Here is a 14463-nt window from a genome sequence, read left to right as displayed (position 1 = left end):
CAAGAGAATTAATTTCTATTAACTATGTATCTATTTGTATAGTCTGCAGCTCATCATAAATCAAATTAAAGTGTGAGAGCCCGGAGCAGAGAGGGGCACACACAGTCTACCTGTCCTAACATGATTTTTATTACCTGCCTTTCCCTCCAAAGGATACAGTGGACGAGCTAATGAAGTCGGCTTTCATTACAGATTCACTGCATTCAAAACGAAGGGGCACCTCCGGACATTCAAGACTTTAAATTTAAGGTAGACTAGGAATTCTACCGTCCGTTGTAGGGAAGGGGCAGGAGAAGACAAGGCCGACAGTGGTTGCCGATGGTGCTGAAGATGGCGAGGGGGTGGGTTCCTGGGCCCAGGGGACCAGGACTGGTTTGTAACTACAACATGAAAGGCTTCCGCGGGGTATTTTTGGCATGAAGTCCAGGATGGTGGTGGGAACCCCAAGTCAGCTGCTAAAGGCAGAGTTGTACAACGAGGGCTGCTACACGCACATGAGCCCCCAGCCTCCAAGGGCACCCACATGCTGGGATGGCAGTCCAGGTGCCTGTGGAATTGGGGCGGGGGGGGGAGGGCTGCCGTTTGTCAAATGGTTTCCTGTGAAGATGGGAATCCACTGCAATCCCTTCAGTAGGTGCGTTTATAGTCTCCTGGGCAAGGCCACCCCTTTACGACTGGATTACTTATGTTTTCTTTTCTCTGCCCAGGATGCACCTCTGTCTGGGACGTTTCTCAGGGACAGAGAGAAATGCTGGATGAAAGAGTAGTAGACTTGCGTGTGGAGTGGAGGCGAACCCTGGGCTGCAGGTTATAAAGTATTGGGCAGGGTCTTGTGTCCTCCAGGTTTACTGTAGCTTCTGAATTTAATGTCTTTCCTGCTAAACAGTAAGCACTGGGCGGGCAAGTACTGGGTCTGCTTCTGAAACATAGCACAGTATGTGTGGCTTAACAGGCACTTGATTAATAGTTGTTGGATAAATGAATCAGAGTGAGTATATTGAATGGCGGGATGAATGCATGCATGGGTGGGTGGGTGGGTGGGTGGGTAGGTGGGTAAATGATGGATGGATGGATGGATGGATGGATGGATGGATGGATGGATGGATGTGTGGATGGGTGGATGGATGGATGGATGGATGGATGGATGGATGGATGGATGGATGGATGGATGGATGTGTGGATGGATGGATGGATGGATGGATGGATGGATGGATGGATGGATGGATGGATAGATGTGTCAATGGATGGATGGATGGATGGATGGATGGATGGATGGATGGATGGATGATGGATGGAAGGATGGATGGATGGATGGGTAGAGGAGTGGATGGATGGATGGATGGATGGATGGATGGATGGATGGATGTGCCAATGGATGGATGGATGGATGGATGGATGGATGGATGGATGGATGGTGTAGATGGATGGATGTGTAGATGGATGGATGTGTAGATGGATGGATGTGTAGATGGATGGATGGGCAGATGGATGGATGGGTAGATGTGTCAATGGATGGATGGATGGATGGATGGATGGATGGATGGATGGATGGATGGATGTGTAGATGTGTCAATGGATGGATGGATGGGTGGGTGGATGGATGGATGGATGGATGGATGGATGGATGGATGGATGGATGGATGGATGGATGTGTAGATGGATGGATGTGTAGATGGATAGATAGATGCAGAGATAAATAGATGGATGGATGGATGGATGGATGGATGGATGGATGGATGGATAGATGGATGGATGCATAGAAGTCCCTGCTTAGCAACCTCTCCCTCTACCTCTTATTCTGTTCTTTTTGAAATTTATCCATCCACTTCTTCACATTTAGGAAAGAATGGGCTTGAGTAAAATGCAAATGATATAAAACCTCATTTTGAGTTAGTTTCACTTTGCTTTTGCTACCTGACAGTGCATCTAGCAAAACTGTTTTTGACCAGAAGTCACCAGGAAATCCTACACGATGCACAGGAGGGGGTCCTGGAGGCAGGTAGAACTTTATGAGAACATCCGAGAGACAGGTGATTGGGCAACGCTGAGAGGTCAGCTGATGAGGAGGCCATAAAAGTCCACCTGTATCATTTCACCTAAAACCATTCCTGATGATGGTCAAAGTTGTAAAATTAATTAAATCTCCAAAAAGCAGTGGTATGCATGGATGGATGTGGGAGCTTCCCCGGCCAGCATCTCCAGGGAGGTCCCAGTTGTGGAGGTTAGGGGCAGGCAAGGAGAAGCCATCAAGGGAAACCAAAGGACAATGTGAGATAGGAGGTGATTCTGTAAAGGATGTGTCTCCTCAATGGAAATTAAAATGCTGAAGGCGGAGCGATGGGTCAGACTGAGTGGAGACGAGAAGCTGAGACGCGGAGGAGGCTCACGACGGGGCACAGGCGCTGGACATGAGTCTAAGGCGAGTCTGCCTGCAGCCAGTACCATGGATAGTTTTCTGAGTCCTAGGAAATGTGCAGGGTGAGATCGGAGAATGTTATCAGGACCTGAACACACTGCAGCGGAGTCGAGTTCCCGTCCTGGGCGTTGGCGAGGACGCCTCTTCAGAGGCGATGGCCAGAGGGCTCTGGAACAGCCAGTCCTAAAATTCAGCGTCACGTTTATCACCTTAAAATGGCACATGAGGTGCCTTCTCCACGAAACTTGTTGCAATGACCTGAGGTTGAGATGCTCGTTGTCACGTCTGACCACAAACTGGTGCCAGTGGCCTCTGTGGAAGTCCCTTGAGTGGCCCAGATGATTGTCGCGTGGCTCAGTGGTTAGAGCTCCAGCCCAGGCAGGTGCGTATCCCAGGATGGGGACGTCACCCTCAGTCCTGCAAGGCGGACCGACACAGGTGCCTGAGAAGGAAGGGTGCAACCTGGGGACTTCCCCCACAGTCCCACGGACAAAACACTGATTCCCAGGAGCAGCCTACGCGTGGGGAGCCGGGAGAGCTGAGGAGAGTGACACGGGGGAGCCGGGAGAGCCGAGTAGAGAGAACTGAGTATCTTTTCCAGAACAGAGCTTGGCAAAGCCAGCCCACAACAGATGTCTCCCATCATTGCCGTGGCTGGTACTGTACTGTGTGATTGACGCGAAGGGCACACATTTTCTACGGGGAAGCCGGCTGCTCACTTACGAGGCATCCTCAATGCCCGCTGAAGCCTTGTGCGGGCTCCCGTCGGAAGAAGGGGAACATCTGAGTTGGCAAGTCAGGGTGCGAGGACAGGTCCCCTCCGGGCCCTGCCCGCCTGTTCTCAGGCTGTCCTCCATCAGCAGCAGACACACAGGTTCACACTCAGCGCCACGTACCAGGAGCGAGTCCTACCACCAGCCAAGGACGCCATCCTCCGGGCAACGCTGAGCCCCAGCGAGAGGCCCTGTGGGCGGTGCCCGGCCCAGGCCTTCAGAGCCACAGCTGAGCCATCTGGAATCGGGCACGTCCACGTGTCCTGCTGGCGTCTCCTCCACGGGGCGGCATCCACCCTCCACGGGGGATGCGGTGAAGACTTTCCGGATCCATCGGGATTCACGGGCTCTGAGCTGGTGAGTGCTTGTTGCGTGAGCTTGGGGTGACTCACGGGACCTGCTGGCAGACACCAGGGGCCAGCAGGAGGGGCCTGGGGGAGCCATCGCTGCCCAGCGGCTACTTCACAATAGCCTGTGACCTCACAGAGAAGGTGACGTCAGCTGAATAGCAGAGCAGCTCCTACCCCAGAAACGCCCCTGGCCCTGTGGGTCTGGAGAACAGCAAGGCACACACGGCTCCCATATGAGGAAAATACCCAGCACGGGGCCTGTGGCTTGAACCTGCGCCCAACGAACTCTGCTTTTACACACCTAACGGTCATGAATGCAACTTCTGGAAGCAGAGCTCCGACGCCAAGGTGAGTTTCAGCAGGACAGGGGGGTGACCCTGACTGTGCCCCGGCGAAGGCGCGATGGCCGGGGGGCTGTCCGACCAACGGGTCGGGCCGCCATCTGCCATCCGTTCCAGATGATCGCCCGGGAGACCCACATTAACGAAACATCGGGGAGTCCGGGCATCGGGCGCCCTCATTTATCAGGCGTCCACTTAGGGTTGGAAGCGAAGAAAGATGAGGTTGGGAGGTGTAGAGTCCGCGGGGGTGACGCTTGGAATAAGACCTCGGCCTCGATCTACTTCTGGAGGCCTCTTCGGACCAACCGTCAGGAACATCGAACTCCTCGGGCTGCGTGATGAAGGTTTTCTCAAAAATTTTCCAAGTAGCTCAGGTTCCTTGCTTGGACAAAGTGTACAGAATAGACGTTTGTATCTACGTTAATGTTACCGTTTTCATTGCTATGGAGTTCAACCTGGGGGATTTTTTTTTTAAGCATTTTTCATTCTTTCCCTTAATTGTTTTTTTCCATTAATTTTTGAGAGTGAAGGGAGGGAAGGGACAGGGAGGGATGGGAGAGAGAGAGAAACGTCGATGTGAGGGAGACACATCCATTGGTTGCCTCCCAAGAGCATCCCAACCAGGGCCAGGGACTGAACCTGCAACCCAGGTCCATGCCCTTGCCCGGGACTCGAACCTGAGACCCTTTGGCGTGTAGGCCGATGCTGTAACCAGGGAGCCAAACCAGCCAGGGACAATTCTGGGTCATAAAATAAGCATATATTCGCCTTTCCAGATACCCCCGGTTCTCCCAAGTTCATTTTCCAAATCCCACATTCACGCTCCTCTTCACATCTCGTCAAGCGGTTCTCAAAATTAGCTGTGTTGGAAATCACGCTTCCAGAATATAACCCCTGTGGAAAGCTGTATCCCTATTAGGGCACATGATTATTATCATTAGGAAGAAATGTATCAGCATAAAAAAAGATATGGCAGCCACACATTACATCTCCGTCTGAGCTGTGCTGCATGTGCTGTTATTTGGAATAGGTCGTTATTTTAATTGCAACCGATTACTGCCGTTGGAGGCGTCAGCAGGGTTATGTGTGCGAGGAATAGATTACATGTAGCATCCGTCGCTCCTCCCAACACGAGGCCTCGGCACTCGTCGGAGGACCCAGGTTCCCATGAATGCGCGTAGGAATTTTGAATCCCCATAAATATATCATGAGGCTGAAGATGCACCTCTTTTCAGCAGACTTAGCAGCAGGTTGCGATGTTAAAATAACGGCTGATTTGCATTTCCACTTTTAATTCATCCCAGGCCGTTGCAACGCCCGTATGGACTGTGCCGCCTGCAAGGTTGAAAGATAAGCCCCCCGTGGAGAGGATGCCCTGTCGTAGTTTTATCGGTTTTTATTGTAGGTGGGTCCAACAATCACCCTCGTTTGGCTTCATTAGGGATTTCCCCAGGTAATTGCATTACTTTCCAATTTCTTAAAGTAGACACATTTATTCAAATGCATCTTTAGATGACGACTTTGAATACTAATAGCCTGTATTGAAGACAGAATTTCACAGATTGTCGTACCAAAAAAATAAAATAAAATAACATAAAATAAAATAAAATAAATAACGTGCACTTGCACTGGACTGTCCTCTTTCTAGCAAAGAGAAAATCCTGCGAGTTGAGGCCTATGGTTTGCAGCTGGTGTTATTAAACAGTTTATTACTTTGCTTCATTTCTTATGCTTCTCAATCCGCCATCGGGGCGTGACTTGCATGCGGTGTGCGGTGTGGCTAATTCGCTATATGTTTGTACCATTTCTTGGGTATCTTTTAATTGGTGCTCATTAATTTACACAGGTTAAGAAATAAATCCTGCGGAAATAAAAATACATTTAGCACAAGCTTAACACGGGGCGGGGGAAGTAACCGAGTCAGCTTTGTTTTCTGGACTCGGTGCTTTTCTTTGTCCTATGGCTTTAGAAGCAGATGGACCACAAGTCCGTGTGGAACTTGTGCTAAGCCCAGTGTTGGTCTAGACGTCTGCATCGGTTGTCTGTATCCTAAACCATCAAAAGGCACAAGCCCGTTATCTTAATGCATTCAGGCTGCAATGACGGGACACTGTAGACTGGTGTCTTATAAACCACAGACATTTATTTGCCACAGGGCACTTGCACGGGGCACAGATCCCAGTCACAGGGGCCCCACCCTCCTGACCTAATCACCTCCCAAAGACATCGCCTCTGACACCATCCCAAGTGCGTTAGGATACAATGTATAAATTTGACAAGATACAGTCTGTAGCGCACATTTGAATAACATAAAGCATTGTTATGAAACAATAAGTCCTACGTATCCATTTCCCTGCAACATTGTCATTTCTTAGAGGGATACAAACAATGGTGTTTTGTGAAAATTGCAGGGACCTGAGAAATATAAAGCACCTGGGGCTGTCCCTGCCCTGCCTCCTCCCAGCTGTGCTTACAGCTCAGTCTATTGTTTCCGCCCCTGCTGCTTGGAGCTCATTCCCTTTCGCTTCCATTTCCTTTTTTTCTTTTTAGTGAGTTTTCTAGTTTCCCCCCAAGACTAATTTAGTCATAGATATTGCAGCAATTAATTAATTTCTATTGAATGTGGTCTGAAAATACCCAACGCTTAAATGCAGTGTTTTCCATCAAGGACTTGCCGGCAAATATTGAGTCTTTACCCACAGAGCAGGAAACACACGCGGTCTCATTAATCTCTGCTCGGCCCCCAGTCCCCCTCTTCGTCGCCAACCTCAGTGGGAAACACTGAGTCTCCAGCTTCATATATTATTTAGAGAGGACCATCGATTCGCACAAGTTTTCCTGGGTCCGAAGTCTGGAGATTCACGGGCTCTGGATTCGGTTGGACGGCAGGGAGACGTTCCATTGCTGGGGATGCTATTTCCCGGTGCATGAAACTGTCCTGGTGGGTTTCATCTCATTTAAGCCAAACGAGAGCTGTCTGTAGGCGTAACGGCCTGAAACATGCGTGGACCGTCTGGGAAATAAATTCTGTAAGGATGGGGTGATAGCTGGGAAGAAAGGGCAGCCACTGGCAGAGAGAAAAGGCTGACCCAGCATCGGAAATCATCCCATCACCGGCGGGTGCGTGAAATCTGACGGCCACGGGAGTCGCATTTCCAGACTTTTGACCACAGCGGTGAACAAAGCAATCGATTGGATATGTCCAGACCGACCGACCTCCCAGTTCCTAAGTTTTTAATTCTTCCAGATCCATTACAACCAAGGCTCTTTCAGGAGGAGTCTGGTCAATCCGGACTCCCTCCTGTGCCCACCGCATTTCCATTCTCTCTCCCTCCGCCCGAGGAATCCTTCGCAATGACGTATTTCATGTTTTCCTTTCTGCCCTGAGCTCCTCAAAGGCGCAGACTGTGTCTTAATCATGTTTATAGTCCCCAGGCCGCCCGAGCACAGCAGCGGACATTAGCAGAAGTGCATTCCTGTCGTTACACGTCTGATATTTAACCGGTGTGTGGGGGAGGGGGGATGCTGGGCATCTAATATTTGCTAAAAGGCAGTGTTTATGAAAAATGCATTTTGTTTTCAAAATGGAACTATCCGCCGTTCAAGTGTGTCTACATTTTTGGTGGGACACCCTGCACCAACAACGTTACCCACGATAAGTTAGGATTCAGGAGAATGCGAGATGATTTATTTATTTTTCTTGGTTGTGCATTTCTTTCTATTTCTAAGGGCTAAAAAATGTCCTCTAAGGACTGTCTACATTCAGATTGTGCCCACGGACCAGCTGCACCCTGGAGCCCCTTAGAGATGCAAATCCTCGGCCTGCTCTCTGGAGCTAAGGGGTGCAAGTTTGCATTTTAAGCGAACCCCAGGTGGTGCATGGACACCTCTGGGTGGGGGAAGCAGTGTTGGGAAAGACTAGGCTCAATAGCAGGATGCGTGTGTGTGCAGGCCGCAGAATATTTTCAGAATTATGTTTTTCAGAACGTTAGCAGCACGTGTTACCACCTAACCTGGGGAGCTGCTTGGAGGATCGGTGTGTGCCCACTGGCAGGAAAGAGCCGGGGTTCCCTGCTTCCGGGGCTCCCGGTTTTTAACGGGTGTCTGCCGGCCAACACTGTGGACCGCACTCTGCACGTTTTCTGAGTTTTCACGCATTTCTGTCGACTAGTTCAGTCAGCAACCGGGAGAATGTGTCAGCACTTTTGGTTTTTTGTTTTTTTTCCCCAGCCCCTCTGCATTTCAAAACACATTTGGGAAGCACATTTCAAGTACCGTGGGTCTGCTTTGTCATTGGCCTCGTAAATATTCATGACCATCATCCCGCCATTGACATTTTGTCTTAATTGATGAGTGCTTTCAGGTTTCGTCCTTGACATATTTGAGCATCCAGCGTTTGAGCAAATCAAACTTTGCTCCATCCAAAGGTTGTGGGGGGGGGGGGCAGGGTGTTGTTGGTTGTTTTTTTTTAACTTCTTTTTGTGCAGGAGAACCGGAGAAAGACGCGGAACATTCATTTTTATATGGATTTTGCAAACAGATAAAACTAGATAGGCTTACTTAAAACCCAAATAGAATTATTAAAAATGAGGAAAAAACCACTTCTCAACGGCCTTTTCTCGGGCGATTAAAAAAGTAAGACATCAAGCAAAACACGATAATGCCACCGTCGTTCGACTTTCACTAATTTTGAAAGGACGTGGGGTAGTTCAGCCCAAATTAGAGAGAGGGAGGGAGACAGAGACAGAGACAGAGACAGAGACAGAGACAGAGACAGAGACAGAGACAGAGACAGAGACAGGGAGGGAGACAGAGACAGAGACAGAGACAGAGACAGGGAGGGAGACAGAGACAGAGACAGGGAGGGAGACAGAGACAGAGATGGAGACAGAGACAGAGACAGGGAGGGAGACAGAGACAGAGACAGAGACAGAGACAGAGACAGAGACAGAGACAGAGACAGAGACAGAGACAGAGACAGAGACAGGGAGGGAGACAGAGACCTGAGCAGGAAGATACATTGACATGCACGCTCCTTGGTTAAGACGTTGACACTTATTTTCATTCCAAGTGCTTCTAAGTATCCGATTGCACTGTTGTTTCCATTTCACTATCTGCCCTAATTCAGCCTCAGACACAGTGTTACCATAACCTAACATGGCCTGTTTTGTTGCTGTTATGTGTTTAACTTGGCAAATGTGTAAGTGTTACTATTTATATTCTTGGACACTTAACAATAAATGGGCGGGGCTTCAATGTCTTAAATCGGAGAACGTTTGTGCAGAAAGCACCCTGCAGATGCCCTTTAGGAACCATTCGAATGCTGGAAACGTATCAGAATTTTACCTACCGAAGGCAAGAGGGTGGCTTTAAAATGGTGCGCGGATCGTGGCTTTAGGAGTACGTTCTCAATGGTATTCCTTTTTAAAAATAATTTTTATATGTCTTTGTTGATTTCAGAGAGAGGAAGGGAGAGGGAGAGACAGAAAGACCGATGATGAGAGTCATGGATCGGCTGCCTCCTGCACGCCCACGACTGGGGATCAAGCCGCAAGCCGGGCCTGTGCCCCAACCGGGAATTGAACCCGTGACCTCCTGGTCCGTGGGTTGACTCTCAACCACTGAGCCACGCCGGCCGGGCCCAGATGGTCCATTTTTAAAGGGAAACCTTATTCCTATTTTGCAAGCTCAAGGCTCTCCTTGCCAATGGTGTGAGTTCTGTTCACTGTTTATTATCACTGCTGGCTGCCATCCACGCCACGGCCGGGGTTGAAACGCCAGGATAAGAGGGGCTTAATTATTTTACTTCTTCCTTGATTGTTTCCTTTTAGTTAGTAGTCATGAAATGAACCCCACGTCTCAAGTTAGCAGAGAGAGGCTCCTTGATAATGACTTCCTCTAGGCATCGCTGAGTTTTCTCATTTAATCAATAATTTCATTATTCTGTGTGGGGCTGTGTAAAGCTCCCCCTTCTGCCTCCCCGTGTGTGTGTGTGTGCGCGTATCCAGTCTTGTTTGAAAACACCAGTTCCTGTCAAAACTATTTATATAATTTTAAAATATTATAAATCTCCACGCTTCCTACCAGCATGCTGTCCTGGTTAGATCATGGGATATTATTATTTAGGCCCAAAATTTTGACACAGGAGCACAACACATCCATTGATTCCTTCTTCTGCACTCTAGGAAAAGTCTGTAACGGCAGCAATGCCGCCGAGCTCCCAAACGGGGCTCTTTTCGGACGATACCGGTCCCGGCTGTTTCTCTGCGTCTGTTGGAGCACGTGGCGTGGGACAGAACACACATCAGTAGCGCCATGGGGGCTACGGAAGGAACGCAAAACCCAAGGGGATCATACAGGGTCGTTCCCCACGATTTACTGCTAACACCCCCCCGATTGTAATGAAAGAAAACTCACAGATAATAAGGCATCTCAACTTGCAAAATCGAATAATTTTGTAGGGGGTAAAAAGGACTTCTTGTTGATCTGCCTTTAGAAAGAAACTTTCCACCTCAATTAAGCTGAGCGTCGCTTTAGTTCTTAAGAGGCTGCTTATGTTCATATTGTGTGGTCTGGGGCGGCCCCAGCTCCCTCCCGCAGTAACGTCTGGAGATGTCACCTTCGTTGATAAGGACGGAACTGTGCTTCCTCCCGGTGACAATCCATCACGCCTCCTGTCCACGCATGTATCTTTGTTAAAGCAAAATAAGGCTTCGGGATTTCGCAAGCTCTCAAGAAGCTCTCCTGCTACAAATCATCTCGGACTCAGAGGAACGTTAAGCCTGCGGTTCAGGTGGGCTGTGCCCCCAGCCTTCTCGCGTCAAGGTGGCTTCAAGGGCGGAACCTGCGCGGCTCATGAGTTGCCGCAGCCGGGGAGAAGGTAACTGGCGTTCTGGACCCCAGACGGCCGGGTGGCGTTTTCCGTGGAAACACCGACAGGGGCCCTGATATACTTCAGGGTCAGGGGAAAGGAGCAGCGGCCGCTGTCCCCGCTCCGAAGAGGAGCCTGCGCACGTTACTTTTACGGGAAAGGCGGCCAACATCTCCCACGCGTGTGACCCCTCATAACAACTCCGAAATAAGTCGTATATTCATCGGACAGACAAAGGCATTTGGGTTCAGGAATCAGAGACTTATAAGGCACCGAGAGAGGCTTACAGCTGGCCCTGCCGGCCTATAAAGTGCAGGTTTTGGGGACCGCGGTCTCCCTTCTTTGCTGTTGGACAACAGACGCGGTTAATCCGACAACTTGCGTCGCTGGGCTGTGCAGGGATTCACAGGCGAGTCACCTAAACATCTGTCTCCTAAACATCTTAATCCAATGCAATTAATTGCCGTGTGGTCCGTGCGATTCCGTTTCCTGGGTCCCGTTTCGCAGGGGATGGTGAATCTGGGATGGACGCTTATTGCGGACGGTATTACAGGTGCTCCTGTTGAGGGGGTTCCCTGTGCGCTGTAGGGTGTTGAGCAGTATCCCCGGCATCCACCCACTAGAGTCCAGCCGTAGCCCCCCTCCAGGGTGACCCCGAAAACGGCATTGTCAGTGTCCCCTCGGGGGCAGCATTGCCCCACTGAGAACCACTGTATAAGGGAGAAGAAATTTTTACTGATAATTCCACTGTCGGGGAGATTGGTTCCCTTCTGTCATTTTTATTTTTTATTTTTATTTTATTTTTTATTATCTGAAGCCTTCCTACCCTCACCTCCCAGAAAAATGTGAGCCGGGGGGAAAGCAGGGAATCTTGCCCGTCTCGGTTAGTATCCTCAGAGCTTAGCGGTTTTAATAAATCTTTCTTGAATAAATGAATAGAAATATAATCAAAATAAATCTGCCCGCGCTTCAAGTGGATAAAAGACGATGTGATTTCCTTGCTAATATATTTAAATCTATGGGAGCCCTTCTTAAGCTTTGTGTTAAAAGGAATTTCATTGACCTTGGGTGGGTGACTTTTACACGTAATGGAAATCTCTCACTTTTGCCTGTCTCTCCCCTGGGCGTTGGGTCAGGAGCCCAACTACGAGCCAGTGCGTGCAGGTCGGGTAGGAGTAAGGGCCGCATTAGGTACCGGGGCTGCTTTGTGATTCAGAAGCTGCGGACGAGTCTAGAAAATGCAACGGTCGTGGGGACGAGCAAGTGATGCTCAACCACTGCAAGTCGCAGACTCAGAAACATGAGCGACCGCCTGGCCGGCGTGGCTCAGCGGTTGAGCGTCGACCTAGGAACCAGGAGGTCGTCGGTTCGATTCCCGCTCGGGGCACATGACCGGGTTGCAGGCTCCTCGGTCCCCAGCAGGGGGCGAGCAGGAGGCAGCCGATCCATGACTCTTTCATCATTAATGTTTCTCTCTCTCTCTCTGAAATCAATAAAAACATTTTTTTAAAAAAAATCTTAAAATAAAAAGAAAGACAAGTCCCATCTGGCCCAGGGTTAAATAGGAAAACCGATTGCCGAGTATGAGATCGTTCGCCGTAAGGATACCAAGTCCTAAGCACAGAGGGACGCTGCAGGGAAGGGAGGTCCCGGAACAGGCCTGTGAGCACCAGGCGGCAAACGGAGAATCACTGCTGAATTCCGTTATTTTTATTTTTTTAATGCTCGCCTGAGGATATTATTTCCATTGCTTTTCAGAGAGTGAAAGGGAGAGAGAGAGAAAGACATCGACGGGAGAGAGACACATCCACGGGTCGCCTCCCGCACGCACCCTGACCGGGAACCTGCATCCCAGGTACGAGCCCTTGACCAGAATCGAACCTGGGACCCTTTAGTCCCCAGGACGACGCTCTGACCACTGAGCCAACCAGCCAGGTCTGAATTCCCTTCTTTCTAAGGGAAATCATCAACATTCTCTGAAGGCAGGAAGCTGGCCTGTTGGCCTATTTTAAAGAAAAATGGTCATTATCTGCTCTTTCAACGATTTCCTTGTCACGCTGGTTCCTCTGTTTTCTCACATAACGTCTTAAATTTTGCACCCGAAGGCGTTCCGCGTATTTATACGTCGTGCTTGGGGACGCCCTGTGATGCTGGCGTTGAATCGCTGTGTAGAACGACTAAGACACGTCCTACAAACCTCTCCCTTTCGTTCCTTCCGCTCTGGACCCCGTCTACACTGCGACCGCGACGTAACTGAGCAGAGCGGCTGGGTCGACTGTCGTCAGATGTGGCGCTTGCTTCCCAATCCTGACGGCAAACTCACGGGGACAGAGCTGTGGGCTCGGCTGGGGGAGACGGTCTCTCCAGGTTCGCGAGGCGGGAGTGGGTGCACGGTAATTTAATAGATTCACTGCGAGAACGCGATGGAATTCCCTCCGGGTGCCTTTTCTTTGCTCCGCGGTGCAGAAGGAGCGGCTAGAGGCCGGTTCTGAGAGGCGGGGAAACCGGGCATCTAGGCAGGAGCCAGAAGGAACAAAACCGTTATCACCGTGGGGCAGCGGGACTGGGAATTGACCAGCAAGCGTTTGCTATTTGCTCTTTTATAAAAACGATTTTTTTATTTTATTGATTTTGAGAGCGAGGGGAAGGGAGAGAGAGAAACCTCGACGTGAGAGCGGAACACGGATCCGCCGCCTCCTGCTACTGGAGACGGAGCCCCCCACGCGGGCGTGGGCCCCGACCCCGAATCGAACCTGCCACCTTTCGGGGATCAGGGTGCCACCCGACCGACGGAGCCACGCCGGCCGGGGCAGGTGTTTGCTCTTTGTAGACACTAAAATGAATTTTTTATACGAGCTGAAAACTAATGATTTTGTAAAATCCGTCTACAGTAACAAAGTAACATATAAAGTGTCCTGTAAATTCTCAAACTTTAAATTATTAAGTAAACTGCTCGCAGGGTTCTACCGTGGGAGGGAGACAGGCAAACGCTGTCATTAATAACGCTTAAGAAAAGCTTCTGCTCACATCCTCTGGCTCATTAATAGGTTTTATTCGCCCGGTGGGAGTAGGAATTGGATTTGCGTTTTCTACGAACGTCGGGAGGGGAGCAATTCTGCCTCCCGGGTTTGGGGAGCGTGCTCGCGAGCGCTGCGGTTCTGTGCGGGGAATGTCTGATGAACTCTCGCATCAGACACAAAGCACCCCCCAGACAACAGTGACATGGCCACGTCCACATGCCCCCCCCCGACTGTCCCTCTTCATCTCCCGCGATCTGTGATCCTGTGCACCCCAGTCCAGGCAGCTCCGGCGCCAGCTTGCTGAGGGCGCCCCCGGGATCCTTCGCCCACAGCCCTCCAGGGGCCCGTGGGCCGATTCCCCACCCGTGGGGCCCTGGGTCTCGATCTCCGGGTGTGAGCTCGTTAACTGTGGGAGGAGCTGTGAAAGCAATTCGCGGGTTTCACAGCATCGCTGTGCAAACGTCAATGCTGCTCTTTAGGGGAAGCGAGTAGCAAGAACACTTCAGTAGCTACCTCTTTCCACACTGTTGGAACCTCAGGCCCAAGGGGTCCACGTGAGCTCTGAGACCGAACCGTGAGACTATCCGACCTGCAGCCCATAGCGGGTTAGACATGGTGCAGGGCCCAGCCAAGGCCAATCAGGATTTTCTCTCACACTTTCCTGTTAGGACGACTGAAAAATTAAATTAAAA

Source organism: Miniopterus schreibersii (assembly GCF_964146895.1).
Source record: "Miniopterus schreibersii genome assembly, chromosome: X".
NCBI lineage: Eukaryota > Metazoa > Chordata > Mammalia > Chiroptera > Miniopteridae > Miniopterus > Miniopterus schreibersii.
This window is presented reverse-complemented; position numbering follows the sequence as displayed.